Below are 27058 nucleotides of genomic sequence, written 5' to 3'. Positions count from 1 at the left end.
CTATTTCCTACTCTAGGAGATCTTCCTGACCCAAGGATTGAACCCATGTCTCTTTTATCTCCTCCATTGGCAGGCAGATTCTTTATCACCTGGGAAGCCCAGTCATAGGGACCAGCATTTATTGACTTCTCTCCACAAGTCTGGACTTGGGTTGACTTATCTCCTTTAACTCCCAGAACCCCACTGTCCTGCATGTATGTCTATTGAGCTCTTGAAAAGTAACCCTAACCAGCCTGAGCTGAATGAGCTGTAAGTATAAAATGCGCACTGAATTTAATAGACATAGTGTGACAAGAAGATTATAAAACATCTCATTAATGACATCAATAATATTTTATATTGGGACTTCCCTGGTAGCCCAGTGCTTAAGACTCCAGGCTCCCCATACAGGGGACCTGGGTTCAATCCCTGCTCAGGGAAATGGATCCCACATTATGCAACCAAGACTCAGAGCAGCCAAAAAAAAAAAAAAAAGAACAAAGAGTAAGGCATCATTGTTTCATATTGATTATATGTTGAAAAGCTACTATTTCAGATCTACTAGGCTAAATAAAATATCAGTTCAGTTCAGTTGGTCAGTCGTGTCCGACTCTTTAGTTAAAACTAATTCCACCTGTTTTCTTTTTATTTATTTTTAAATAGCTACTAGAAAATTTTGAATTATGTCAATGGCTTATGTCTGTGGCTCTCAGCATATTTCTGCTGGACATCACTGCCTCAGAGCCACAGTCAGAGGGGCTATTATTTTCATTTTACAGGAAGGACAGTAGGGCTCAGAAAGGTTAATAAATGACTCAGGGTCACATGGGCAGTAATTGAAGGAGCTGGGATTTGACCCCAGGTCTGTCTGGTTCTAAACACGGTATACATGACCATTTCATTTTCCTGTCTCTCGAATTTATGACTCCCTAAGTGTATTTTGATTCTCAACAAGAGCTTGAAGCCCACCCATGGGCTAATGGAAGAGGGAGCGTTTATGTGTTTTGCACACCAACATCACATATGATTAAAGTCTCATCATTCTTTGCACTGTGCTAAGCTAGGAGTCCTTGGAGTTCAAGTTCAACCACTGAGAACCAGCATGCAAGCCCTGCATACCCCGGCAGACCTCAGGAACTTCGCTGGCTTGTTCAGTGTCTTTTAGGAGCTTAGCATACAGCCCTCGCTCCACATGAGTCTGTTGACTGATGGAGGAATAAGCGGAGACAATTTTGATCGGATATAATCTTGAGGTCAGACAGAGGTCGGAATGACAACTGTCCTGGGCGGACAGAACAACAAAATCCGAGACACAGTCCGACTTGTGAATCCCATCCAGAACTTCCAACCTGTCACTCTGCTTGATCAGCCTTTAATAAAAGGCAGTTCCTTCTCCCTGACAGCTAGAAGAGCAATATTATATATCTGTGGTTTGGGATCTGACGGGAAATTAGAATTTACCCAAGAGGCTGGGCAGGGGGAGGGGTGGGAGAACCAGAGCAGTACCTGGAATCTGTGAGTGTTTTCTAGACGTGTTTTTCAAGAACACCTTTATTTTAGGAAAAGGCGAGAACAAAGCAGCCTTTAAAGACAGAGCTTTTATTTCTCATCTCAAAAAATATCCAAACACAGTGGGGTTGTACAAGTGTCACAAAAGAAATTGGGTTTCTCTTTTTTCCTGCAAGAACAAATGTTTATAAGTGTGTCATTTGCTGGGTCTCACGGTGAGGAACATAAATACACGATTTTGCTATGCTTTCTGCCCAGAGCAAGAGCAAGGGAATGTTGTGAGCGAGTGTGTTTTGGGGGTTGGGACCTAGGGGTTGGAAGTAGCTTACAGGAGAAGAAAAAAAAACAAAAAGGCAAAAGAAGCTCTCCCTTTCCCCTTTTGTCTGCCTGGCTAAAAACCCAATTAAAACTTTCCTGTTGGTTTGTGGGGCTGCTGACAGCAGGTTCCACGTCACTGAACTTTGGCTGCCGTCCTGCTCCCGGAAAAACAATGTGAGATTTCTACACTGGCCTCGGTGTTAATCAGGGCCATGGGGGATGAAGCGGTACAGATTGCTAGGGGCTCTGATCCAGTGTGTCCATTCATTTGTCTTGCTTTTTCCCCGACATGTTTGCTGTCAGCTGGAGAGCTAAATACTGAGGCATTCTGAGGTGGTTAACTTCTGCTGAAGCTGAGAAAATAGCTTTTGGAGCCCCTGATCACCAAATCAATCTATCTGGTAAACCCCTGAAACTAAAATAATATGTTTTCACAAATTCTCTTCTGGTGTTTGACAGCCCTGCGAAATTATTTTTTTCAATTTAGTTTAATTTGTCTTTCTCTCTCTCTTTTTTATTTTTGCAAATTGAGTTTTTATTTCCCCTGTTCATTATTTAAAATTCCTTTAGAGGCAAAGTTCGTGAGACTCTCCTGTGGATTTTTCTGGATTTTAACCCAATGCTGCCCTTCCCCTGGCTCCCCTCTGCTCCCCTCTGCTCCTGTGTGCTGACTGGGAAATAGCTAAGTCAAGTGTACCTGGAAGCTGTCCTTGGAGGGCACTTTCGGACATCTTCCTGGTTCTAGGGACCTGTCATCTGGCAGTCTGCCCTTGAACTCCCAAGAGAAGAGGTGGCCTAAGTCAGAGCTGTCCAGCTGAAAAATAACATGAGCTACATATGAAATGATACATTTTTAATAGCTACATGAAAAAAGTAAAAGAGAAATAGATGAAATTGTTTTAGTATGTTCTATTTAACTCAAGATATTCAAAATGTTATTTCAACATAGAATAAATATAAACAAATTATTAAAAGAATTGTTTTCAGTGCTAAGGCTGGGAAATCCTGTGTACCCAACACAGTACATCTCAGTTCCAGCCTGGCCGCATCTCAAGTTCAATAGCCAAGTGTGGCTGCTGGTACCATAACGGGCAGCTCCGGTCTAAGTTAACAGGCTGTGCTCACTCTCTCATGCCTGCCAGCTGTTTGGGAACATGATGGTTTAAGGAGAAGTGTGCCAAGTCAGCCTAGAAGTGGGCACTATGACACTGTACTGAATTACTAGGAAGAAATGAATGCAGGATGGGGAATGGAATTTCCAAGAAAGGTTTCAGAGAAGACAGGACAGAGCAGATGCCATAATGTCAAGGACAGAGGAACCTGCAAGCTGGGCTGGGAGCATCCACATCTCCAGAGGCAGAGAAACTCAGGCAGAACATTTCCCTTCCCTCTCCCAACCCCTCTTCCCTGAGTCAACTTCCCAGCAGCTCAGGGACATGTGAGGGTCAGGGGGCAGCCTTTCCATTCGGGATGATGCAGAGGACCTGGGGCATATGGCAACATCTCTCAGAGACAGTAAAACACAGCACAGCATGGCGGGACGAGGAGGGGCTTCCATGCCAGTCATCCTGGCTTTACCATTTAGCAGCTGTGGGCTTTGAGCAAATGGTTTATCCTCCCTAGATCATTTCCCTCATGTGGAAGATGAGAACAATGGCAGCACCTACTTCACAGGGTAATTGACAGGATTAAATGGAGTCCTTGGCTCAGAGGCTGGTAACCCCGATGGTAGCTCTTCTGTGTTCTTCAGAACAGCAAAAAGGATCAAGTGTGGGTTTCTGTTACAAGCAGCATCAGCAGGTACCATGTGTGTCGCGGGTCATGGGCTTTCAGGACTCGAATGGTCCAAGGGAAGGAGGAGGCGAGGTTCCAGGTGGCTCCGTTGTTCCCTGCTGATTGTTTGCATCTGCAAATGCCCAACCTGGTACGTTAAGCTGAGACTTGACATTCTTCCTTTCAAATGTGAATATTTTATATCACATTGTTGGTCACTTAAGTTCCAATCAGGAAGTCCCTCTGTGACACTGTCCTCCAAAATTGATAGCCCAGCAAGAGGAAAGGTATTCCATCTTTTTGGAGTGGAAAGGGGCATTGGGAATGATCATTCTGGGGTGATTAGTGTACATGTGCATGCTTGTGTGTGAGTGTGTGTGTGTGTGTTTATATCTCTAAAACAAGAGCCCACCCCGAGGGGTCATGATATTTTTCACAATACCTGTATTTCTTTGAATTAACTTGTCCATTGTTTGTGTGGTCTGTGACTGCATTGCAAGCCTGATCTGGCCTCATGTCTCCATCTGCAACATCACCAACTCCCAGTCCCTGGGTGGGAAGAGTATCTGTCTCCTATGCATTGCCTCTCCATGGCTTGGCCTCTGCCCCCAAGACCATGGCCCAGTGTCCGTGAGGCTGGCTTGGCAAACCCCTCAAAGACAGGGCCCACTTCTCTAGAGCTGTAGGCCAAAAAGACCCTTTCCACTCCATTGCCGAGTCCCAGGAAACTTCCTTGTCATTGTCATCTCCACCAGTTATAAAGGTTTTATTATGCTCTGGGCAGTTACACGCATTTTCTCTAATCCTCAGAATAGTTGTGCAAAGCGGCTACAGCTCAGCCATTTACCCACATCTCAGACACAAGACCAACTCATTATCCTCCAGAGCCACTCTCTTCTAAGCCTTTTGAGTTACACTGACCCCGAGAGAAATAAGCTTTGTTAAGACACAGTTCTGCACAGGAATTGACTGCTTCCATGCTTCTATCTGCTCTGGGCACTATAATTTTGACTGCAAAGTCAGGCAGGGTCTGCTCAGTTAAGATACTTATCAGTAAGGGCATGTCAAAATGTTCTTTTACTCAGGGACTCTATAAAGACAGCGAACAAATTAGTTGAGAACAACTGAAAACCCAGTGTGGAGGGAAAACTGCATACATTTTATCACAGTCAACTAGGCTGTTTACTACCTACTATTCTTAATGTTTCTCCTCTTCCTCCATCCTAGGAGGAGTAGTAGTAGTTATTATTTAGTGAGGTTCTGATTCAGTTCTGTTTTGTTTTGTTTTTTTTTTAACTAAAGAACTAGTAAAACTTTCAGTAAAAGTGGGTAAAAAGAGGAGAGACTTCATGGTCAAACACTGATATGGCTTTTCAGGCATTGTCCAAATTATCAGATTCTCTCTTTCTGTGTCACCCTCTCCTTATGCTTCCCTACTTAGCACTCAGATTTTTCTTCCTCACGCTAAGATCTGTCTCTCAGTCTGTGCCTTTGGACTTGCTCACATTTAAGCACAGACCTATCAATTCCATTGCACAAGAGACAGTGTTTTCTTCCCAACACCCACCCAAACACTGCTGCCTGTTTTTCTCAGTAGCCTAAGTCCAGCTTCTCACTTTCTTGGCTTAATGCACAAAGGTCAGTCCTCTTGGGTCACAGTTTTCTTTACATGCGGTGCAAGGCCATGATTGGTGGGATATGTTAAGCAACATTTGGGGGTTAAACTGAAAAGGAAATCTCCCGTTAGACAGAACCATATGCGACACTACTCACCATTTTCCCTCCTAGATATATAAGCTCAGGGGAGTCTTTTCATCTTAACATTTCACGCTCATTTTCACGTCGTCGTGGTCGGTGTGAATGGAAGTGTGAGCATATGGTCTCACGGTGGTCATCTGCTCACTGCGCAGCTGTCCCCTAAACCATACTCTGATTGTGGATTATGAGTCAGGCATTGGAAGCACTGGAGGTGGGGAAAAGGCAATGGGACAAAGTGTTTTAATCAGGAGTTCACAATCTAGAAGGGAAGAGGTAGTCTAGATGAACCCAGAGGACACCACTTCTTCACGAGCAGTTTCATTGAACACCAGAGTGAGCACTCCAGGTGGTCTTCTGGGAACTTAGCAAGGGGGAGAGCACTGCTGACCAGACCAATAATAAAACTTCTAGGAGAAAGTGCAACGACAGAGGATGCAGCTAGATTGATGGATTGGCTTTAATAAGTTCAGGAGTGCAGGAAGGGCAATCAGAGCAAAGGATGAAAATCTTCAGTGACATAGCCCATTCAAAAGAGACCAGCCTAGCTGGTTAAAAAAGGTTCATGCTGGGGACATGCAGAAGAAATGGTTGATTGAAAGACCAGTGTCCAACAGATGGTCTAGGAATGTGTTGTCCATTGTGCTTGTCTGTAGCATGTGTGGCTATTTTCAAGTCTAAATTAATTTAAATGAAATACATTGAAAATTAAGTCCCGTGTTTGCACTAGTCACATTGCAAGTGCTCAATAGTCACATAGGTCTAGTGGCTACTGTATTGGACAGTGCAATTATAGAACATCCATTTTTATCACTGCAGAAAGTTCTAATGGACATCCTAGGATACCGGACACCATGCTGAAGAATATGGATTTTTCATAAGGGCATCAGGGGATCATTTATGGTATTTAAGCAGGTTATATGAGGGTGAAGTAAAGTGAAAGTGTTAGTTGCTCAGTACTGTCAAACTCATTGCAACCCTATGGATCCTAGCCCACCAGGCTCCTCTGTCCATGGAATTCTCCAGGCAAGAATACTGGAGTGAGTAGCCATTCCCTTCTGCAGGGGATCTTCCCCACCCAGGGATCAAACCCAGGTCTCCCACATTGCAGGCAGATTCTTGAGGGCATAGTCACTGAATTTTTAAAAAAATAAACACTTGTTGAAAATTTTATTTAACTCAGTAATTAATGAAGGAGCTAGTAAAATGGTACAACAGCTTCAGTAATTGAATTTTTAAAAATTGAGACAAAATTCACATATTAATAGCATAAAATGAACCATTTTAAAGTGAGTACCTTAATGTCTAGCTGTGGTTGGGAAGAAAACTTTTAAAATATTAATCTGGTGGCTGTATGAAGGATGTTCTGGTAGTGAAAGAGACAGGAGACAGGCAGGCCAGTTGGAGATCTGGGCAGGGCACTTGGTCTGAGGAGCCTCTGAGGCTTGTACCAGGGAAGCAGGAATGAGGTTAAGGTAAGGAAGAGGCAGTAACATTTACAGGCAGAGCTGGTCAGATTGCTGGCTGGATAAATAGATGATAATTAGCAGTGCAAAGTTCCTGAAAGTGGAGAAGTTATTGGCCTGGAGGAACAGATAAATTCAGACCCACTCTTCCTGTAAATGGATGAAGAGCCATCCAAGGAACGGCTTCTACAAAGCACTGGAGGTAGAGTTGTAGAGGGACCTGGCACATCATTGGTTGCATCAGATGAAAGGTGTGCAGATGTCTTGACATAGACAAGGGCAGAAGGGCAAAGCCACAGTGAGGGACATTCTGCAGAAGAAAAGGAAGAGGTGGTTAAGAAGGACGGGGAAGGAGGGCTTGGTTCACTTAGCCAATATTCATTGATCACCTACTGTGTGCAAAGTATCTTGCTGATCCCGGGGACATAATGGTGACGATGCTACTCAAAACCCAAGCAGTTCCGAGACTCATGGGACATATGATTCAATGAGAGAAGATAGATTTGGAAACAGGGAAGCGTTCACTGCCAAACGCTGCCAAGAAATCAGTGAGGAAAGGGAGCTCCAAGTTGAGCTTTTGGGTTTGGCAAGAAGGCAGCTGTTGCCAGAGGCTAGGAGAGACAGCCACAGAATTGATACCTTTGAACTGTGGTGTTGGAGAAGACTTTGAGAGTCCCTTGGATTGCAAGGAGATCCAACCAGTCAATCCTAAAGGAAATCAGTCGTGAATATTCATTGGAAGGACTGATGCTGAAGCTGAAGCTCCAATATTTTGGCCACCTGATGCAAAGAACTGACTCATTGGAAAAGACCCTGATGCCGGGGAAGATTGAAGGCAGGAGGAGAAGGGGACGACAGAGGATGAGATGGTTGGATGGCATCACTGACTTGATGGACATGAGTTTGAGCAAGCTCTGGGAGTTGGCGATGGACAGGGAAGCCTGGCATGTTGCAGTCCATGGGGTCGAAAAGAGTCGTACATGACTGAGCAACTGAACTGAACTGAACTGAGGAGAGACAGCAATCGGAGGGAGATCAAGAGAGCAGACGGCAGATCGCAGAAGACTGAGGAGTGATTGGCAGGCAAGGAAGTGGAGACAGCTACCGTCATCACCACTTCAGGAGGCTTATCAGTGAGAGGAAGATAGAAAACCCATGTCTAGAGGAGGCAGCAGGTCTGAGCAGAGGCTTTTTGTAGGGATGGTGCTCTTCTGAGGGCAGATGGCAAGAAGCTGGTGAGGAGCAAGCTGGGGAATTTACTAGAAGGAGGTGCTAAGAGTGAGAGGGAAGTTTCTCAGCAGCTGTGAGAGGATGAACTCAAGTGCACAGGTGACAATTTCTTTAATTAATTCTCTTTAAATGAAAAAACTACACATGCTCATAGTAAAAATTCAGAAAATGATAAAGCATCTCTCTCACTCTTTCCAGAAGTAACTGGCACCAATTCCTTATGCATCCTTCTAGATACTGTATCCACATGCAACTAGGTGTGTGCCTGAGTTTGTGTGTAAAATCCCAGCACCCCCTCTTAATTTATGTAATTGGCTGGGAGCAGATACTATTTTCTTGCTTTTTTCCCTTCTACAAGGAAGGTTTGGAAATCATTTTCTATTGATACATAGACAGCCAGCTAATTATTTTTAATGGCTACATTTTCTTAAATGTGCTGTTTTGTTTTTGTACCAGCTTCCAATTCACCAACACTTAGGTTGTTTCTGGTATTTTGCTATTATGCACAGCATTGCAGGGAATATCTCATGTTAACATATTTTCTTTTTTATTGTGATAAAATATGCATTAAGTAAAAATTTTAAATGTACAATTCAGTGGCATTAAGTACATTCACATTGTTGTGCAAATATCATCACCATCCATCTCCAGAACTTTTTATCTTGTAAAATGAAAATTCTACACCCATTAAACAATAGTTTCCTATTTGCTGCCCCAGTCCTGCCACCGCACACCCCCTGCCTTCTCCTATCCTCTGGCAGCCATCATTCTACTTTCTGTCTCTAGGAATTTAACTACTCTAGATACCTCATGTAAGTGGAATCAGACAGTATTTGTCCTTTTTGTGACAGGCTCATGTCACTTAACACAATGTCCTCAAGGCTCAGCTATATCATAACATGCATCAGCATTCCCTTCCTTTTTAAGGCTGAATAATATTCTAGACTCTGGGAGATGGTGAGGGAGAGGGAAGCCTGGCGTGGTGCAGTCCATGGGTTCGTGAAGAGTTGGACAGGACTTGGCAACTGAACAACAACAATGTTCCATATTATGTATATACCACGTTTGTTTATCCATTTATCTATCAATAAATGTTTCTACCTTTTGGCTATTGTGAATAATGATGCCATGAACATGAGTAAGCAAATACCTGTTTGAGTCCTTGCCTTTCTTTCGTTTAGGTATCTACCCAGAAATGAAATTGCTGAATGATACAGTAACTCTATGTTTAGTTTTCTGAGGACCTGCCATACTATTTTCCAGTGACTGTTCCATTTTACATTCTCATCAGCAATGAACAAGGGTTCTAATTTCTCCATATCCTTGCCAACACTTGTTATTTTCTGTGTCTGTTTTGATTTGGTTTTTGGCTTTTTCATAATCGCCATACTAATGGGAATGAAGTGGCATCTTATTACAGTTTTGATTTGCAGTTTTCTAAAGATGTGGAACATTTTTCTCATGTGTGGATTGGCTGTCTGTATATCCTTTTTGGATAGGTAGCTGTTCAAGACCTTTTCTCATTTTTAAGTTAGGCTGTTTGTATATCAATATTTTATAGATATTTATAAGTTAAATTCATATTTGTAGAGTTGCCAGATTAAGGGGTAGGTGCATTTGAATGTTTTTATATATTGCAAGTTGTTTGTGCAAAGAGATGGTATGGATTGAATGTAGGGTGGTATATGGGGATTCTTAAGAGTTCAATATGAGTAGAATCATACAGTATGCACTCTTGATTTTCTGTCTCTTTTTGCTCAGCATAACTATTTTGAGACTCATCTATGCTGTGTGCATCAATAGTTTATTTGTTTTTATTAATGTTTGTATTCCTTAGTAGAGCCATATCACTGTTTGATGGACATTTGGTTTAGTTCCAGTTTAGGGCTATTAAAATAAAGCTGCAATGAACATTGATTTCAAACAGGTCCATATGTAAACACATGCTTATATTTCTCTTGGATAAATACCTAGGTGTGGAATGATTGGGCCGCATGGTAGCTGCACAATTAAATTTTAAAGAAACTGTCAAACTATTCCCCAAAGTGGTTGTACTATTTTACATTTCCCAAAGCAGCATATGAGAGTCCCAGTTGCTTCCCATCCTGGCCAGTACTTGCTTTGGTCAGGCTTTGTAATTTTATTTATTCCAGTTAATGTATAATGGCATATCAGTGTGGTTTTAATTTATGTTTCCTAATAACTAATAGTGTTGAGCCTTTTTTCATGATCTTATTTGCCATCTGTATAAGTAACTGATGCAGTAACTTGCTAGTATTCTTATTATTGTGTTGAAAGAGTTTTTTTATGTAATCTAATGACAAGTCCTTTATAAGGTATATGTTTTACAAATATTATTTCCCATGCTGTGGTTTGCATTTTTGTATTCATAATAGTGCCTTTTAAATACAACTTAGATGTGATAAAGCCCAATTTATTGATTTTGTTTCTTTTGTAGTTTATGCTTTTTATGTCCTATTTAATAAAATCTTTGGGAAATGCAAGATTGCTTAGAATTTTTCCCCTACATTTTCCTCTAAAAATTTTATAGTGTGAACATTTACATTTAGGTCTATGATCCATTGAGTTAATTTTTGTGTATTATATGAGGTAAGGGTTGAGGGGCTTTTTTTTTTTCAATCCAATTGCTTTTTTGGATTTATTTAATTATTTATTTATTGCCTAATCAGCTATTCCAGCACCACTGGCTTAAAATATTGTACAATTTTCACTGAATTGTTTTCGCACCTTTTGTATAATCAAAAAGACCGAAGGAGGCCTATTTGTGGATGCTAACCCGTTACAATGATCTATATATTTACCTTATACCAATGCCATACTGTTGTAATCACAGTAACTTTAGAAGGTAATGAAACCATTTAGTGCAAGCTCTCCAAATGTGTTCTTTTGTTCATATTTACTTTGGCTTTTCTAGGTTCTTTCCTTTTCCTTATAAATTTTAGAAATAGCTGGTCAATTCATGACCAAAAAAAAAATAAATGCTGAGATTTTTATTGGGAATACGTTGTGTCAAACCTATAGATCAACCTGAGGAGAACTGAGAGTTGCCTTTCCAAGCTTATTTCCTCAACTTCAAAAGTAGAAAGCAGTTGTGAAACCAGAAAATGTGAGATGACAAACTGACTTAACTTCTCATCTTCATTTTTGGAAGATACATTTGCTGGCTGTAGAATTCTAGGTTGAGAGCCCAAACCCTCCCATACAAAAGAAGCCCCAAACCAAACAAACAAAAAGCCTCTTAACAATATCTAACCACTATCTTTGGGCTTGCCTTACTTCTGAGAAGGTATTTTCTCTCATTCTTATCTTTATTCCTCTGTAAACAATGTACTATTTCTCCTCTGTGTGATTGTAAGAGTTTGTTTTTTGTCACTTGTTTTAAGTGTTAGTTGCTCAGTCATGTCCAGCTCTTTGCAACCCCATGGGCTGTAGCCAGCCGTGCTTCTCTGTCCATGGGATTCTCCAGGCAAGAATACTGGAGTGCATAGCCATTCCCTTCTCCAGGGGATCTTCCCGACCCCGGGATCAAACCCAGGTCTCCCTCATTGCCGGCAGATTTTTTACTGTCTGAGCCACCAGGGAACCCCGCTTGTTTTAAACAGCCTGATTATGATGTATCTTTGTATAGTTTATATATGTATTTCTTGTGCTTGAGGTTCTTTGAGGTTGTTTGGTCTGCGCATTTATTGTCTTCATCAAATTTGGGAAAAAAATTGTTGAAAATATTCTTAAAACTATTACTTTAAAAATATTTTATCTGTCCCTTCCTCCTTATCCAGAAGATTTGATGTTGTCTCACAGATCAATGCTTTGTAGTTTGTTTGTTTCTTTGCTTTTTAGTCTTCTTTTTGTTCTCTGTGCTTTATTTTGGGCATTTTTAGTTGCTCTGTCTTCAAGTTCAATTTTCTTTAGTATTGTCTTATATGCTGTTAATACTATCCAGTGTATTTTCTATCTCTTTGTAATTTTTACCTCTAGAAGTGTGACTTGAGTTTTTAAAATGTCTACCATGTCTTTCCTTGTCATGGAATATAGTTATAAATGCTTTAATGTCCTTGCCTACTAATTCTAGCATCTATGTCATTTCTTGGTTTTCTATTATTGATTTTCCTCCTCTTTACAGGTTGTTTCTTCCTGGTTCTTTACACACCTGATAATTTTTATTAGGTGCTGCACTCAATATGCCAGCAAATTTGGAAAACTCAACAGTGGCCACAGGACTGGAAAGGGACAGTTTTCATCCCAATCCCAAAGAAAGGCAATGCCAAAGAATGCTCAAACTACCGCACAGTTCCACTCATCTCACACACTAGTAAACTAATGCTTAAAATTCTCCAAGCCAGGCTTCAGCAATATGTGAACCATGAACTTCCAGATGTTCAAGCTGGTTTTAGAAAAGGCAGAGGAACCAGAGATCAATTGCCAACATCCACTGGATCATCGAAAAAGCAAGAGAGTTCCAGAAAAACATCGATTTCTGCTTTATTGACTATGCCAGAGCCTTTGACTGTGTGGATCACAATCAACTGTGGAAAATTCTGAAAGAGATGGGGATACCAGACCACCTGACCTGTCTCTTGAGAAACCTGTATGCAGGTCAGGAAGCAATAGTTAGAACTGGACATGGAACAACAGACTGGTTCCAAACAGGAAAAGGAGTACATCAAGGCTGTATATTGTCACCCTGCTTATTTAACTTATATGCGGAGAACATCATGAGAAATGCTGGACTGTATGCAGCACAAGCTGGAATCAAGATTGCTGGGAGAAATATCAATAACCTCATATATGCAGATGACACCATCCTTATGGCAGAAAGCAAAGAACTAAAGAGCCTCTTGATGAAAGTGAAAGAGGAGAGTGAAAAAGTTGGCTTAAAACTCAGCATTCAGAAAACTAAGATCATGGCATCTGGTCCCATCACTTCATGGGAAATAGATAGGGAAACAGTGGAAACAGTGTCAGACTTTATTTTGGGGGGGCTCCAAAATCACTGCAGATGGTGACTGCAGCCATGAAATTAAAAGATGCTTACTCCTTGGAAGGAAAGTTATGACCAACCTAGATAGCATATTTAAAAGCAGAGACATTACTTTGCCAACAAAGCTCTGTCTAGTCAAGGCTATGGTTTTTCCAGTGGTCATGTATGGATGTGAGAGTTGGACTGTGAAGAAAGCTGAGCACCGCAGAATTGATGCTTTTGAACTGTGGTGTTGGAGAAGACTCTTGAGAGTCCCTTGGACTGCAAGGAGATCCAACCAGTCCATCCTAAAGGAGATCAGTCCTGGTTGTTCATTGGAAGGACTGATGTTGAAGTTGAAACTCCAATACTTTGGCCACCTCATGCGGAGAGTTGACTCATTGGAAAAGACCCTAATGCTGGGAAGGATTGGGGGCAGGAGGAGAAGGGGACGACAGAGGATGAGATGGCTGGATGGCATCACCGACTTGATGGACATGGGTTTGGGTAAACTCCAGGAATTGGTGATGGACGGGGAGGCCTGGCGTGCTGTGGTCCATGGGGTCGCAAAGAGTCGGAAAGGACTGAGCGACTGAACTGAACTTAAATATTATTAATTTTACATTTTTTGGTGCTGGATATTTTATGCTCCTTCCACAGCATCCTAGTCTTTATGTGCTATGGCACCCATTATGGTTATATTAATAATTATTTGTTGATGGCCATGGCTATTTCTGATGCTGAGCTAGGGGCTCCAATGCTGAGTTGGGGGCTCCAAGGGAGCAGAAATCAGGTATATTGTGTTCCTGCTGATTTCCCTGATAGCTCAATTGGTAAAGAACCCACCTGCAATGCAGGAGACCCCAGTTTGATTCCTGGGTCAGGAAGATCTGCTGGAGAAGGGATAGGCTACCCACTCCAGTATTCCTTGTGATTCAGCTGGTAAAGAATCTGCCCACAATGCAGGAGACCTGGGTTCGATCCCTAGGTTGGAAAGATCCCCTGGAGAAGGGAAAGGCTACCCAATCCAGTATTCTAGCCTGGAGAATTCCATGGACTACAGTCCATGGAGTTGCAAAGAGTTGGACATGACTGAGCGAATTTGACATATGCTGATTCCCCAGCAACGAAAAGAGCGCCTCGTATGCTTCAGGTACTCAGCAAGTATTTGTCAAATAGACAAATATAAGAATGAATTAAAAAAACACAACACTTAGATGTCCTTGTGTTTCAGTTTTCCTTTGTTGTGTAACAAATAACTCCTAAACCTAGTTGTTTAGAATGACAACCATTTTATTACATCTCACAGTTCTGTTTGAGTGGGTTCAACCTGGAAGTTCTTTTGCTGGTCTTGAGCCTCGCAGGTGGCTGCAATAAAGCGGGGCTGGAGTTGTATGAAGGCCGATGGGATACTAGAATGACTGGGCCTCTCTCTCTCTCCGCCTGGCCTCATAACCTCTTTCTGTGCGCAGTCTCTTGCTGTTTGCTCCAGTAGGATAACCAGATTTTGTGATTTGGGGGCTCAGTCTCTCTGAGACACATATGTACCAGGAGGAAGGAACCTGAGGCTGCCAGTCCCCTGAAAGCCTAGGTTCAGACACTGCTCATCATCACTTCCATAGCCTTCCACTGGTAAAGTAGCCACAGGATCAGCCCCAATGTTGGCAGAGAAATTGAACTTCACCTTCTGATGTAGCACTTTAAATGTACCTACTCCGTGAAGAAGTCCTGGGCTCACATGCTCTTTTTCTCTGAAGGACTTCTCAGACTTAGATTTAGCTACAGCCTCAGTGGGAAGACCAGGAGGGTCTCTGGTCTCAGGTATTTCTCATTTGGGGTGCTTACCTGCTGGTGGAGTGTCCTCAGGGATAGCTTTAGATCTAGATGCAAAGTTCCAGGTCAGTGTAGCAGTCCTGATCTCACCTAGTCTTCTAAGTGGAGTGGCTGTTTGCTGCAGACCCTGGACTGTGATTACTTTTCATGCCACCATTTTTTTCTCTGCCACTATTTTTAGAACTCCTAATATTTAGAACTAGTTTCTTTGTTTCTTCTTAGAAATTTCATTTGGCTCTTGAACTTTGGATCTTGGATCTGGAATAGTTTTTATTTTTGCCAAAATGACCTTTTTATTCTTTTTTTTTCTCAACTGGTGTTTGCTCCTCAAATCCTAAACGTGATTTGGACAGTTGACCAAATTTTTTTTGTTTTTTTTACACTTAATAGCAATGATAATATTTATTCTTATATTTCTTAAATAATTGAAGAAATGTATGTTTCTACTATATGTGATACATATAGGTTTTGTTGAGTTGGAAGAGTTTTGGAAAAAGAGCTTCCCTCCTTTTTTGCCAAATTTTCATTCAGGGAAAAATAAAAATTCAATGAAAACCTGAGTAGGTTCTTTTCTCTAACACTATAATCACCAGCAGGACAGGAATAAAAGCCAGGAACTTCTGTTTTCGTAGTACCTCCTACCACTGGCATTTGAGAGCTTGAGACGCGCTTGTCGGAGCTGATGTTAAACAGAGGCCTGATGACCTCCAGGAGTTTCAGTCTTTGGTTTCATTTCCTCACTGGCAGCCCCTGAAGATCACAGTCTCCTCAGACCCAGATGTTATGATGATCTCGACCCACTGCCTTTCTCTCTGAGGTCACCAGAAGTTCAACTGAACTAACTAGAAAACCTCACATTTCCAAGTTTTACATTCCATGGCAGACAGTCGTGAAGAGCTGGACTTGTTAAGTTACATTTCTCTCTCTGGAACTTCTAACTCCCTATGTCAGCAATGGAAATGCATGTTTATTTCCACGACAAGAAAGGAGAAAAGCTGTTTTCTCCCATACACAGGTTCCCATACCATCAGTCAAACCCTCTTCCCTGGAGATCACCTGATGAATAAATTAGCTTTCTATAAATATATGTTGCAAGCACTCTTGTACCATTCAGAACCATTACAGTAGTTCATCAAAGCAAATGTATAAATGGGACAACTACATTAAGGAGGGAAGAATTAGGACATAAAGATTTACCCATATTTTTGAGCAGATTAGAAACTTTAATTTGGTACCCAATGATTTGGACCTTACCAATGTCCTTGGAAAACCCAGCAGCCTCATACCTGGCCACCTTCCCACTTTTTCAACCTTTTTGCTTGGGACGCAACACATTGCGTGCATTGTCTGGTATTTTCTGCTAGATAATACTTTGGGCTATTTTTTAAGCCAAGCACTTGAGCCGATAAGAGTGGTATTTTTCCCATCTGTATTTCCAACATATTGCCAGAGGTTCTGGGCAATAGATATGTTTTTGAGTAAGTAGAATACTAAATCGAGGCAATGGATCATAAGTTTCAGGCAACAAGGCTCTCTCTTCACCATCCAATAAAAAAGGTCACTAGACAATGAGAAAGGAATGGAATGATGAGAGATAGAAAGTTTTAATAATGCCGTCATCAGAAAGATCAGTCAGGCTTTTCTTCCTCTTCCCGGACTTGGGAAGATAAAGTCCTCATCAGAGCACAGGAAACAGGCCTATTTTCCATCTTAAAGATGTGTGGTTCTGGGGAATCGATCACAGCAGTCCCTGCCCTAATCTCCTGAAAATTCATCAAACTTGTCTCTCTTGGGTTTGGGGCTTGAGTTATTGCCCCGAGGAGATATAGGAAGGCGCTCATTTATTGGCCTTTGTGTGCTTTTTTTAAAAGAAATAGGAGCCGCTTCATCTTTCCCAGGCAGGCTGAACTTTCTTTTGGGTTTGAGACCTTTTCTTCCAAGTGCCCTCTTGCCACTGGTGGAAATGGGAGCTTGTTGTTTAGTCAGCAAGTCATGTCCAAGTATTTTGTCACCCCATGGACTGTAGCCTGCCAGGCTTCTCTGTCCATGGGATTTTTCAGGCAGGAATGCTGGAGTGGGTTGTCATTTCTGCTTCAGAGTATCTTCCCAATCCAGGGAACGAACCCGTGTCTCCTGCATTGGCAGGCGGATTCTTTACCACTGAGCCACCAGGGAAGCCCCGTAAGGGAGAGCAGAATGGAGTGAAAGAAGTACCTTCTCTTTTATTGGCGGCTAAGATGAAAGGAGAAGGCAATGGCACCCCACTCCAGTACTCTTGCCTGGAAAATCCCATGGATGGAGGAGCCTGGTAGGCTATAGTCCATGGGGTCACTAAGAGTTGGACACGACTGAGCGACTTCACTTTCACTTTTCCCTTTCATGCACTGGAGAAGGAAATGGCAACCCACTCCATTATTCTTGCCTGGAGAATCCTAGGGAGGGCGGAGCCTGGTGGGCTGCCGTCTGTGAGGTCGCACAGAGTCGGACACGACTGAAGCGACTTAGCAGTAGCAGCAAGATGAAAGGGTGTGTAAAAATTAGAGGCTAGGAAGCCTTCTCACCTCACATTCATCTAACCCCATGCTAAAGCCTTTGGTATGGTGCACATTTACACTGCCAGGAAGAGTGGGAGGGGCAATGAGCTAGTGGGGAATGAAAGGATAAAGCTGAGTGTTGGTGTTCTGTACCGTCTACATTTCCCTCTTTGAGGAGCCATTACCATCCCTCATTTCAACTTGAAATTCTTAACCTTGGCCTTGTTTTCTCAGAAGTTGACAAAAGGAGGAGTTGATTTTTATTTTAATTTTTAATAAATTCAGCAACAGTGCCAAGTGATGGTTGATTGTGAATTACCTCTTGTAGCGCAGCTGCTGCTGTTGGAGCATTCTGCTGATCGTATAAACAAGTCACTTTTTTCCTATAATGGTTCCAAGCTCTATGGTGGCTCAATTGCTTGTGTTGTTTTTGCATTGTTCTAGAAGCAATAGGCCATTGTACAGTGTCTTGGGAAGAGAGCTTCTGTCTCGGGTTTAACTGGCATCTATGACTCTGCTAAATTTTTTCAAACTTTTTTTTTCTCTCTCTCTCCTACTGCTTCTAAGCTTTATGTGATGTTTTATTTAATATGGCATATAAGATATTGGTCTTCAGTCCAAATTGCAATTTCACATCAAAACCGATTCTCCTGACAATTGGATGTGGATGATCCATTTCTGAAGTTTACATGCTGCCCTAATTCTGGAGGGGAAAATAGAAACAGCTACCTAGCCTGAGACTTTGTCCACAATAAAACAAAGGTTTTTCCCCCAACCAGTATGATGTAATTTACTAGTCTCCTTCAAATGCTTTGCTGCAATAAGGGATCGTGGTAAAATACTGCTGCCATTTCCCAAGAAACAGGCCCATCGGCACTTTAAATCTACACTGGCATGCAACTCTAACATTAACAAGAATCTGGGGTTACTGAAGCAATTATCTATGAATTTTTGAGTTTCTCCTTCACAAGATCTGGGCACTGCCTGGCCCTCCATCTCTTTATGAAACATACAACTTCATCACAAGTTTTTATAGACTGGTCTTGTTAATGACAGTTGGGCCAAAGCCACTGAAAGAAAAACTTTAAACTCATGTGCTGATATCTTTTTAGCAGCCTAGACAATATATTCAAACTGTTTGCCTGTGGAAAGAAAAATAAGATGGCAGTCTTAAAAGTATATTAATAATTGTTCTTAAGGCTGAAATGAACAGAAACGTCCTAATTCTCTATGGAATGTGGTAGGATGGCTTTCAGCTCTCTTGAAAGAATGACCCCAATTAGCCTTCCAATTTTATCTCCCATTGCTTCCCTGTTGATTAATTTATTCAGTTTGTACAACCAGCATTCATGGAGTATCTTCTATGTGCCAGGCACTGTGCTTGTGTTGAATAAACCTGGTCCCCTTTTTTCTCAACCTATAGGAATCCTGCCATCTTTCAAGGTCAAAGAACATTTCCACTTCCTTCTATACCTTCTCAGATGCTCCCAGGCCACAGAAATCTCTCCTGACTCCTTTGCGATCTCCTTCGCGTTCTCCTTCAGCTCCTTTTGCACTGTTCTCTCTTGTTCCCCCCAAGTAATTCTTCCGGGATTCTGTGTCCTGAGTCACGAGTGGGTGTATTTCCTCCTTCAAGGCTGCATTACTCCTTGTGGTTTCTCCCTTGGCCTCATAGCTCACAGGAGATCCTCAGTGTGTGTTTCAGCGAGTGAGTGATCACAGGGTCCCACTGTCCTGCCTTCTCTAACCCCAGCCGTTCTAGCCTTCTGTGAGGCTCCTCCAAGCACACTGCTGCTCAGAGGCTTGACGCTCACTGTTCCCACTCTTTGGAACACTCCAGTCTCAATTATCTGTGTAACTTCCTCCCTCACTTCCTTCAGGTCTTTACTCAGTGTCTCCTCATCGAAGAGGACCCTCCTGACCACTTGGTATGAAACACCACCTCTCCCTACTGGACTTCATTCTTCTTTATCACTAACCACTGGCCGTATTCTTTGCTCATTGGTCTGTCTCTCACCCCTCACTAGAATATAAGCTTCTTGGCTTGAAGGACTTTCCTTTTTTTTTTTTTTTTAACCAAACTATATCTTGAGTATCCAGAGCAGGGTCTGGATCATGGGAGGCGCTCATATCTGCATGGAGTTAGTGAATAGAAAAATGTGTTTTGCAGGGCAACTCTGCCATTGTGGTGGTCCCTCCTGAAGGATTTGTACAGCACAGCAGTGGGCATCAGTATCATGCTCAGGAGCCCACCTTCAGGTGGATTTGAACTAACCAGGATTGACACTGTGTGCTCTGGGGTTTATTACCCTGCCAGAGTCTCAGGCCAGGTCCAGTCATATTCCTCATAGCAAGGTAACCTCTCTCTTCCTTGGTTTCTTTACCTGCAGAATGAGAGTTTTTATTGTTGGAAAGAAAAGAAAAATCATAATTCAGCAAAGTTGGTAGCACAGTGTCTGACACATAGTAAACACTTGGGTAATGTCAGTTATTACTGAACTGGATGGATGGCTTTGGTCGACTCTTTGGTGCTGGCCATGAGAAAGGCAGTGTAGAAAATGGGCTTGTGTGAACTCTATGAATGTCCTTAATTCATGAATTCTTGAAAAGCAGATGTCAGAGGGTGTAGGGATCTTAGTTCCCCAACCAGGGTTGAACCTGGATCCTCAGCAGTGAAAGTGCAGAGTCCTAACCATTCAGCTGCCAGGGAATTTTGGGAATGGACTTTCTTTTTTTCTTTTTTTCTTCCCATACTTTTATTTCTTTGTCAAATTGTGCTCACATGGTGGTGGGGGTCACAGTTTCAGGAATTCTGTATGAAAAAGAAATCTCCAACTTTGGATGTTAAAAAGCATCTTAATGTACAGAATTCTGTCACATTTTCTTCCTTCTTCCTATGATTTTCTCTACAATTATTCATAAATAGATGTATTAGTGACAATCATTCTGCCACAAGGCATCATTAAGACTCAATTTGTTGTTGTTGCTGTTTAGTTGTAAGTCCTGTCTGACTCTTTGTGACCCCATGGACTGTAGCCCGCTAGACTCCGCTGTCCATGGGATTTCCCAGACAAGAATACTGGGGTGAGTTGCTACTTCTCCTGGGAATGGGCTTTCAATGACAGGTCTATAGCGTGTCAGTCAGCTGCCCTGATAAGCACTGGGGGCCGTGAACTTGGCTGTGCCCCTCACTGAAGCCCAGTCATCTGCCCGACAAAACCCAGGCTCCAAGTGAGGGTGGTAGGTCTGGTTTTGCCATTGGCTGGCGCTGATCTGACATAGAGATAATGGAAGAAAAGAAAGAAGAAAATGGGAGAGAATTCCAATGTCAAAACCTAGGTGAATCTTGACTGGCTTTAGGGAGTTCTCTCCTACGCTATTTGTTTTAACTACACAAACAGTTCGACTTTTTTTTTTTTTTTTAAGTTTTCCTTTCATGCCTTTGTTCAGAGAGGGGGAAGGAGATAAGAGCTTCTAGATGGCTTATTGTCTTGTTCCCCTGGTAAGCACAATTGGTTTCTTGCAACCTAAGGTAACAAGTTTATTGTAACCTGCAAATACAGCCAGGGCTTTGGTCTAGCAGCTTCCCATGTGCATGTCAGAAACTTGGCATTGACCAGCACAGTAGAACTAACTCCCAGCATGCTACCTACCCACTTCAAATACTATGTGTTCCTCCACACAGTGCATATTTTTCTTATTACCTCATTTTAGCATTTGATTCATTCTCATAACTCTGAAAGGGGACTGGAGTCCTCTTTCTATTACCTATCATTAGGATGCCTAAGAATAATTTTCCTTCAGTGATCCCAAACATTCTTCAAAGACTAATTTGACCTTGAGAAAAAGAGTCGTTTTCATAGGCAATTTGACAGCAGAGCTGAAAAATCACCTCTGTGCCTCCTAACAGGCGCTCTCTTTGGGAAAAGCCAAGGAAAGCTGAGAAATGAGGTACAGATGCTCTTCAATCATGTTTTCTCAAAAGGCATATCCGATCCTGAAGTGATGGAGTCTGGGAGAGAAGATCAAGTTTTTTTTAAAAAGAAAAAAAAGGATGACTAAAGGAGTTTCATTTTCCTCATAAAGTTGAGACAGTGGTCAGACGTTTTTCTACCATGCTACCACAATATTAAATTTCTTACTTACCAGAAATTTAAATAAAATGAAAGAAAACAATTACCTATCACTTTCCTGCAAGCATCACCCTTTATTGACAGCACCTGCATTCTTTTCTTGAAAATGGCTGATCAGCCCCCAACTAAAATAAATAAATTCATTAAAAAAAAAAAAAAAGAAAATGGCTGATCAGCCAAGGACACAGCCTTCAGAATTTCACATTTCAGAGCACCTTATGAGGGGGAAGCATGGAGTGACTAAAAGTTTGAGGTGTTTATAACACTTGTGATGATTATCAGCGAAGGTTCTGGATCTGGGTTCACATCTAGGTTCTTCCATGTACAAGGGGTGAGCTTTCTATGCCTCAGCTTCTGCATCTTTAAAATGGGACTAGGACTTCCCTTGTGGTCCACTGGTTAAGAATCTGCCTTCTAATGCAGGGAACACGTGTATCCCTAGTTGGGGAACTAAGATCCTTTATGCCGTGGAGCAACTAAGCCCTGACCGCGTAACTACCGAGCCCGCAGGCCACAGCTAGAGAGAAGCCTGCACACAACAACAAAAGATCCCACATGCCACAACTAAGACCCAATGCAGCCAAATGAATAATGAAAATCATATCACGGGACTAATGATCCTGCCCCAGGAGTGCTGGAGCTGGGATGAGATACTTTTGGTTAAGGAACTAGAGTGGGGCCTGCCCCTGTACAGCTGAGGCATTGCTGCTGCCGCTGCACATCTCAGTGTTTCTATAATTGGTTGAGTCTCTGGATCTGGGAGGGTAAGATTCCTGGAAGTAGGGCTTGGGAGACTTAAAGGCATAGAATCCAAAGAGGCACACATTGTTTTGCTTCTGCTGTTCCCATTTCAATGCCAAAATCGAAGTCTGGATTGTAATTTTGAGGACAATGTATTGACAAGTCCTGGGAATGCTAATGGGTGTTGTTTTTAAGCCCACTAGAGAACACTGACATATCTGAATTCAATGTGAGTGTTGGACACATGCAATCTAAACACCCTCCCAATATCCCAGCCCTCTTTCCCAGGAAGAGGAGTCAGAACTTCTGTCTTGTCTGGTGAGAGACAAGGTTTCCCAGCAGTGGTTTCCAAACTTCAGTCATTCTCCAACCATCTTCACGTCTCCTGCCATGTCTAAGTAATGTAGCTATTGTTTAGTCACTCAGTCCTGTCCAACTCTTTTGCAACTCCATGGACTGTAACTTGCCAGGCTTCTCTGTCCATTGAATTTCCCAGGCAAGAATACTGGAGTGGGTTGCCATTTCCTGCTTCAGGGGATCTTCCTGACCCAGGGGTTAAACCCACATCTCCTGCATTGCAGGTAGATTCTTTACCACTGAGTCACCAGGGAAGCATTGAAGTAATACCGGTTATATAATTACTTATTGTTATTTACATTTACCTAAACATACTGGGGGTTTCCCTGATGGCTCAGCAGGTAAAGAATCCACCTGCAATGCAAGAGACACAAGAGGTGTGGGTTTGATTCCTTGGTCAGGAAGATCCCCTGGAGGAGGGCATGGCAACCTACTCTAGTATTCTTGTCTGGAGAATCCCGTGGACAGAGGAACCTGATGAGCTACAGTCCAATGGATTGCAAAGAATCAGACATGACTGAGCAACTAACTTGTACGAACGTACTGGGTCAGGATAGCAGCCACTTCAGTATTCTTGCCTGCAAAATTCCATGGACAGAGGAGCCTGGTGGGCTGCAGTCCATGGGGTCACAGAGTTGGACACAACTGAGCTCCTGAACACGCACGGGTTGGGAAGATCCCCTGGAGAAGGGAATGGCTACACACTCCAGTTTTCTTGCCTGGAGAATCCCATGGACAGAGGAGCCTGGCATGCTACAATAGTCCATGGGGTCATAAAGAGTCGGACACAACTGAGCGACTAACACTTTCACTTCAAACATACTGACTTTTATTATTTTGCCTCATTCTAAGTAATCCTACCTCTAAAATTATTGGAACATTTGGGTGTGCTAATTGTACTTTCAATAATACCCAGGAAAGTAACTCCATTGAGATTAAAATGAAGTCTACATCTGTCTCACCTAAAATGAGCTTGTCCACTAACTTTAAAACACAGGATATCTTTGGGGAGCTCTAGCCCCAAGAGTCTGGTGGGAAGGAATATTAATTTGAGGCAGAACCTTAACCAAAGGCCCCTTCAAAACCATGGCCCTGGGCCCTCAATGGTTTTGCTCGACTGTCAGCCCAAAGTCGAGGATTCCAGAAGGACAGACGCAGAGGAGCCATTTTCTGTCAATGACAAGGGAGTACGTCTCAGACAGCTGTCACTGAACAATTAATCTTCAAAATGAGATCTCAATTACCAAACATGTGTTCTCATGAGCAAGGCCCTTGTCTCATCATCTGGAGCTACTATTAGACACAAATAATATATATTTTTTCCATTCATAATTATCTCCTCTTACTGCAGTCTCGATGATTATGATATATGTTGTAACTGGTTGACTCCTCGCAGTTGGAATTGTTAACATATTGTGAAAATATGCACAAAATCATTCTTTCTAGGCTGACTTTTGGTGTTAAAATTAGAAAGACCAATATGAGTTTGAACAGCATGAAGAGGAAGACTAGATGATCAATTCTTGTGCTTGGAAATGCAATTGCCTCTCTGGAACCAGAATTTCTTGCTTTTACATCTTATTTCTTCTTGTGCTTATTATAATAAAGACAATAAAGTAAAGTGAAAGGGGGTGGAGGCTTAGAGGGTATAATGGGATATTTTAGTATAAAGTGACTTTGATTTTAATATTTTTCTATCTGTATTAACAGATAGACTTAGCCATTAAAATTTTTACACAAAAGTGCAGTTAGTTTTTTGAGGGGTTTGGAAGTGAATTTTTTATTTTAATGTCTTTTGATTTCCTGTTCATCCAAGATGGAGAAAAAGTATTGAAGACTAGAAAAAAATCCATATAATACACATATCTTTAAAAAACTTGTCACTAAAATTAAACACATATCTACTGAACAGACAAAGACCTGACAAGTTGATTTGTTCAGATCTCAAACTTGACAATGGGGTCTCCAAAGAGACTAGTGACTCTTTTGATTATTAATAACACTTAGGATGTTTGTTTTAACAATTGTAACTGGATGAACAATACTTTCTGTTCTTTCTCCCATCCCCTTTGAGAATCTCTCTGATTTCCTGCCCAGAACTGATTTTCCTTCTGCTACTCTTCCATTGGCATTTTGTTCCAAGAAACCATTGGGAGGAACAGGTCAGTCACTCATGGAAGCTGAAGTTGTGTTTTTGGCTTTTCATTCCAGAAGCATTCCATGACTCACGAGTCCCAGAACTGAGGTCCAAAAGCCATTCCCAACCCCACCCTGTCACCAGAACACCCTGTCATTTTCCCCTGACCCTACAAAAATCTCCCCTTACTCTGGGTCACAATGATGCCATCTTCCCTGTAGGGACTCCAGCCTTTGTAGGAGAAAACCTTGTCCTGAGGGTCTAGTGAGTCTGACATCTAGAAATCAGAAACCTGCCTTGGTGAACCCCCAAAACTTGTTTTGAAATATGAGCATTTCCCTTGTTTTGAATCATAAGCACAGATTTGTTATAGTTCAGCAAAGAGCTGTCTGTCCCTCCTGCATCAAATGCTAGTGGTAAAGAATCCACCTGCCAATGCAAGAGATGCAGGTTTGATCCCCGGGTCAGGAAGATCCCGTGGAGAAGGAAATGACACCCCACTCCAGTATCCTTGCCTGGGAAATCCCATGGACAGAGGAGCCTGGTGGGCCACAGTTCATGGGGCCGCAAAGAGTCGGACCCGACCACATGACTGAGTACACACCTCACTCAAGGGAGTCAATTTCAAAACTTGAGTATTCTCCTCATACCCAGCGCTAATGAGAAGCAGAGGCTGATAGGAAGAGACAAAGTTCCTATAAGCACATATTATGAAAAATTAATGCCATCCCGAAGCAGACCACCAGGACAGAAAACATGTCTCCTGTACAAAATGAGGGGTGAAGGAGACACTTCTAATTAAAGTTTCAGTCTTCATCCAGATCTTTGTTAAAGCACAGAGAAAATTTTTTTGCAATGTTTGGTTTCACTCTGGATAGTTTGAAAAGATAACATGAGGTTTAGCTCAGTACCAGAATCTCCATTAATATTTATTTCCACAGAGTCTGGGTTCAGCGTCTAGATCTTTTTATGGGAAAGGAGCTACCAAAATCCTAGATACAATGTTCCCTTTGGATGATTTTAAAAATTGTACATAAAAGTTTATTATTTAAAATTACACAGGGTGTTTTATGGAAGCATACTTTCCAAGTTAGTACAACCTGATAATAAACATTTGCAAAATCGCACATGATCTTTTAAGGAAACATACCTTGAAGTTAGGATAACCTGGTTATAAACATCTGTCTCTGTGTTTCATCAGAAATCTCTGGAGTTTTGGGTTTTGGGAAGAAGTGAAGTTCTGGAACATTTCTGAGAGAGCCTCGGTTGGGTTGATGGGTAAGTCGTCTTGGCTTAAGCACTTCCCTTGGTGGGGTATTGATCAGAAGCTGCATATATGGTTTTACTTGATGTCCTGACTGTTCCAATGGATTAAATGTATTTCAAATAGATAAGCTGGAAGATGGGGTTTTAAATAGGCAGAGCAACAGAGCAGGCAGTCCATATGGCATGGAATAAAGACATACACACTTCCGGAAACTTAAAAGGCTGTCATCTGCTAAGCCTGCCCGTAATAACCACTCTCAAAGTTAATTGCCACCCATGTGTCCTTGATGAAAAGTGCATCATGCTGCCCAGGAAATTGGCTTAAACTGCAACAAGAAAGATGTAGATTAGCTGAGGTAGGACTTCCTGCCTGACCAACCTGGGTTATGAGAGTGAAGGACTCTTAGATGGGCCTTACTGTCCTTAGACTTCCATCACATCTCTTGGTTGGAACTTGAACTTCTCCTTGAGCTGCAGAGTAGACAAGATGTATCTCCAGCATAATTGGAAATATGGGAATGTAAATTTTAAGGAACTTAGCTTGTTTCCTCACTTCCCATGTGTGCAATTGTAAAGGATTCTGATGGAGTCAACCTATGCAGGAGGACTGGGACCAGCTTGATGACCTTGGGCACCATTCTGGTTGTTGGGTGGCTACACTCAACATCTTATCAACTGGCCCACAAGGGAAGCCATAAGCACCCAACAATCTCATCCATAGGCAGAGCTTCAGGAAAATGAGAGGGTGGAAAGGGCAGACAGTGAGGACCATTTAGGAAATGATTTCACCCACTGAGTAAGACAGTTTCAAAGATGGATAGGCAGGGGACCGAGGAGAGACTGGGGCAATGGGATGGTGGGGGAATAGACAGACTTGAATCAATGGGTTCCCCATCCATGCCTGCAGAGCTGTGGGGTGTGGACAGGAAAAGTCAAACAGGGAAGCAGTCCAGGTTTGAGATCTTACCTCCTGAGCCTGGTGGGACATGCAGCTAAGCATGGCAGACCCATGGGATTACCAGGGAAACCAATGATTGTATTCCATC

Source organism: Giraffa tippelskirchi, chromosome 2, assembly GCF_054371585.1.
Source record: "Giraffa tippelskirchi isolate mGirTip1 chromosome 2, T2T-mGirTip1v1.2.pri, whole genome shotgun sequence".
Lineage (NCBI taxonomy): Eukaryota > Metazoa > Chordata > Mammalia > Artiodactyla > Giraffidae > Giraffa > Giraffa tippelskirchi.
Note: the sequence above shows the minus strand (reverse complement) of the source record.